The sequence below is a fragment of the Oratosquilla oratoria genome, chromosome 29 (genome assembly GCF_046742065.1).
Source record: "Oratosquilla oratoria isolate Oo_2021 chromosome 29, ASM4674206v1, whole genome shotgun sequence".
Taxonomy (NCBI): Eukaryota; Metazoa; Arthropoda; class Malacostraca; order Stomatopoda; family Squillidae; genus Oratosquilla; species Oratosquilla oratoria.
The window spans coordinates 27,056,225-27,061,224 of NC_134805.1; the positions used below are offsets into that span (position 1 = coordinate 27,056,225).

Consider the following 5,000-nt stretch of genomic DNA (forward strand, 5'->3'; position numbering starts at 1 on the left):
GACATCATCCCAAGGGAACAAAGCTTCCAGTGTGACCTGAAGCAGAGGCGGGCGAACCACACCTGCAAGCTGGAGACCACAGCTACACACTTGTCCTACGCACGTGTAATAAAAGTCTTCAGGTAGCTTCCCACTCCCCCTAGATCACACCTGCACGTTACACCTGCACAACGAAACCCGTCTCCCGCATCGATGGAACACATTCTCACGTCTCCTGATTTGTACTATCGGAACACCTCATCACGACACCTGAACACCTAAACACCTGAATATGATGCTCTGCTTCAGGGGTCAGAGGGTTAGTTTTGTGTTCATGTATAAAGTCAAACCAGGTCATCAGTCTTTCGAAGTCCACTGCTAGACAAAAGCCTCTTTAAACTTCTTCCTTGTGTTCCACAATTGCATCAACTTCCGTCAATTGCAAACTTCTCTATCTCGTCTCTCTGGTCTCCCTCTTTCACATTTTACATCTCGCGGCATTCAGTTATTATCGCATTTGTTCCAATTCCCAACACTTTTTTCTGGTTAAAATTTTCTACCCAATTCCGCTTTCACTTTTATATCACCTTTACTATATCTTTCATTCTAATCTCTTATTTTTCCCAACCTGTCTTCTTCTTGTCTTTCAGTGTTATTCCCGTCACTGATCTCTCCATTGCTCTCTGTACATTCATTAGCTCTGTTTCCATCGCCTTCGTCAGTTCCAAAATATCACATTCGTAGATCATAGCTAGGACTATACCTTGATTGTAAACATACAAATATTTGCAACCCATCATGTATGAATATTTTCATTTAATTTTACGATCTTTAATAAAGTATAGCATTTGCCCTACATAAGCACAACCTTCAGCTTCTTCAAGACTTTAATTATAGATTATGATATTCTAAAATTGAAATTAATTGAGCTGCTTGAGTATCACTTTGAGATTTACTCCTTTTGAACCTCACTCAGTCCCACGATATCTTAGCTTTTGTTCTCCAGTTCTTTTATCAAACTCTTCAGTTTCGTTGCCTTCCACGAGGATCCTCAAATTGCATATGTACATCCTCATTTTCCTCAATCTGTTCAATGTCCAAGACATTGATGTGCTCAATATTCACTTACATACGGTGGCATAACTGCCCGTAAGCACGCGAGACAATATGGTTGGACCTTTAGATAACGATGATCCAACGGGCCCGTGGGAATGTTTGGTGTCGTGTTCATGGTTGATTGAGAGGCTGGAGCAGCATAACCTCACCTCCTTACCACATAGTTTCTAAAGAGAAACATAGCTTGGTACTAACTTATTCAATATATATGCGATTGAGCTTTGTATAGGTGTAGAGTGTCCAGTGGTGTCTCGCTTTCTATCTCTACATACATGCATACATACATATATACATATATACATATATACATACATACATATATATTCATATATATATATACATATATATATATATTTATATATATATATATGCATATATATACATATATATATATATATACATATATATAAATATATATATATATACATATATATATATATATATATATATGTATGTTTGTGTGTATACACGAATACATTCATGTATATACATATATACACATAGAAACATGTGAATGCACACCCACCCACACACACACACATACTCACATACAGACATACACACATACACACATACGCACGTGTATTTGTATACGGTTGAAGCCCCACTCTACATGTGCCATGAATAAAATAAAGATAATTAATATATGCCGTTATATACGCAATATACACCAACATGACTATATACACATATATAACGGTACATACCTGTCTCTATCAATCCAACTAACCTCGCTTTCTCAGTCTCTATAAAACACTCCTCCCGCCTTTCTCCCTCCCCCCCCCACACTCCCTTCCCTCCCTCCCTCCCCCTCCCCCTTTCCCCCCCGCCTCCCCCTCCCTCCGAACTCAACTCATTTTTTCGTCTTGCGAGATTTGCACAGTTGTCAGGCGACTCCCTACAAACGCGCCACACGGATAAAAACACACGGACGCGCATATACATACTCACAAACATACGCACATACACACGCACAAATACGCGCAAACGAATTTACACATGTGTACACTTATACAATGTATTTATAGTCATGTCTGTAAACATGTACATATAAAATAGATATCCAAAAGCATATACGTAGGTATATCCATATCCATATATATACATATATACATGTGCATATACATATACATACGTACATACATATATATATATATATGTATGTATACACACACATGTATACATATATATATGTATATATATATATATACATATATATATTATATACATACATACATATATATATATATATATATATATATATATATATATATATATATATAATTTTGTTCCCATAGGTGTAAATAAGATATCTATGATCATGATTTTAATCATATCATTCATATCAGAAAGGGAGTCTGGAGCTAATATCCTCGCCGCACAGATAGTTCTTGAACGGAAATGCCTCTGGGCAGAGGCGGTGAAATCTCCTCCCTTCCCTTCGCATTTCGTGACGGAAATTGCTGACAGGATTCGAACCGCCTACCATGGGCTCGGCCCGCCATCGTCGTCATGCAAAAGAGTTTCGAAAAGCGAAAGACTAAGAGAGGTCAAAGGTCAGTAACCTTTTAAGGTCAATGTTTGACTCTTACATTCACTCTGGCTGCCGTCAGGTGATTTTATTCATGAAGGAGAATGCAAGAGACAATAAGGCCTACACTAGGTAGTTCCATGTCCATTACCAATTGTCATCCGCATCCATAAAGTTATCTTTCTCTTAAAACCACTGATAGTTTCAGCGCTCACTACATGGTTACTAAGTTTATTCCATTCATCAACCACGCTGTTGGTAAACCGGTTTTTCTGATTTTCTTCTTAGATCTAAATATGTGAAGGAAATGAAGGGGTGAGAGGTGGTAAGGGACATGGAACTGCATAGTGTAGGCCTTAGGGTCTCTTGCAGTCTCCTCCATTCTTATGTTCTTATGTGCTGAGATCGAAAGAGGGAAAACGGAGAAAGAAGTGATGCAATTGGAAATGAAGAGAGAGAGAGAGAGAGAGAGAGAGAGAGAGAGAGAGAGAGAGAGAGAGAGAGAGAGAGAGAGAGAGAGAGAGAGAGAGAGAGAGAGAGAGAGAGAGAGAGAGAGAGAGAGAGAGAGAGAGAGAGAGAGAGAGGCGAAGTTGTACCACGCTAGTAAGTGCTAAGAAAATAAGAAATGAAGAAGACTGTAAGTGACCATAAGGCCTACACTAGGCAGTTCCATACCCATTACTACCTGTCCCCCACATCCATAAAGTTGTCAGACCTTTTCTTAAACCAACCGATAGTTTCAGCGCTCACTAAATGGTCACTAAGTCTATTTAATTCGTTGACCACTCTACTAGAAAGCCAATTCTTGCCTATTTCCTTCTTAAATCTAAATTTGTCCATTTTGAATATATTACTGCGAGTCCTGCCCTGTTGTCTTAATATGATGACCTTGTTTGCGTCACCCTTGTTAAAGCCTTTGATTCACTTGAACACCTCTAATAGATCACTCCGCACTCTGCGTCTTTCCAGAGAGTGTAAGTTAAGGTGTCTAAGCCTGCCCTTTTAAGGTAAATTTATGAGTCCATGTTTCATTTTGGTCATTCTCCTCTGTAGTGATTTTAGTGAATTAATATCCATTCCATAGGACGGGGACCAAAACTGTACCACATGGTCAAGGACGGGTCTAAGGCCAGGTAGAGTTTGATAATTACCTCTGCGTTTTTATTCGTAACTGTTTTTGCAATGAAACCTAATGTTCTGACAACACGATGACCCACTATGTTGATTTCATTCTGCCTAAGAACAGACGATTTTATGCAGTTGGAGGCCCGACCTCCGGCCTGAATGTAGGCTCAATCGGCCGAGACCCACTCAGGGCCGGAGCTCATCTCCATCCTCTGCATCACATCGCCTGTTCTTAGACAGAAACAAGTCTTCAAAGCATGTTACCGTGAGTTTATGGAGGGGAAAGAAGGAGTGGAAGGGGGTATGGAGGAAAAGGGAGAGACTGGAACGAGGAAAGTGTAAAAAAAAAAAAAAAAAAAAGAGTGAAAATGCTGAAGGGTGGGAAATTGCCTGGTGTGGATGGGGGTAAGTGGAGAAGAGTAACGGGTGGGGAGAAAATGCGGCGACCGATTTCTTCAAAAAAAAAAAAAAAAAAAAAAAAAAGGGGGGGGAGGGGAGGACCATTTGGCATGTGTGGTCGTAGTCATCACAAAACAAAAAAAACAAAAACAGGAGATGTTGCAGAAGATACAAAAGAAATAAAAGTCCTTTTGAACATTCGAGACGATTTTTTTTAGGAAGAAATGATTACCGAAGTAAAGGAAAACAAAGACATATTCTGAAAAGTCCGCATGAACGCACACTTACACACACACACACACACACACACACACACACACACACACACACACACACACACGCACACACATATATAATTATTTTCAAGTTGAACTCATTCTCAATATTAAACATAGTTTTCATTTCAATGTAAATCGTTAACCAACCGGATAATGCCCTAGTCAGACGGGTTAACCATCATATAGCTGTGTAGGGGAGTCAGCTGATTAACAGGTACAGCTATGAGGAGACCAACCTTTCGCTATGGAAGCAGAAAGGGTTGCCATGGAGCTGAATAGAATCGCCCGGAGGCATGCAGAGAAAGGGGTCAGTACCACTCGGTACGGAAGGTGTTAAGAGTGGGTGAGGAGGAGGAGGTGAAGGAGGAATAGGAAGAGGAAGGGGAAGAAGGGGAGGAAGAGGATGAAGAGCAGGAAAAGGAAAAGGAGTAGGAAGTGGAGAAGGAGGAAGAAGAGGAGGAGGAGGAGTAGGAGGAGGAGGAATAGGAGGAGGAGGAGGAAGAGGAAGAAGCGTAGGAAAAGGAAAAAAAGGAATAGAAAGAGAAGGAGGAGGAGGAGGAGGAGGAGGAAGA

At 40.3% G+C, this 5,000-nt stretch overlaps 1 protein-coding gene across 2 annotated transcripts in view; it reads right to left on the reverse strand.

The window, feature by feature from the left end:
- peb (zinc finger protein pebbled) overlaps positions 1-5,000 on the reverse strand; it is a 175,169-nt gene that overhangs the window by 94,611 nt on the left and 75,558 nt on the right. The window lies entirely within an intron of this gene.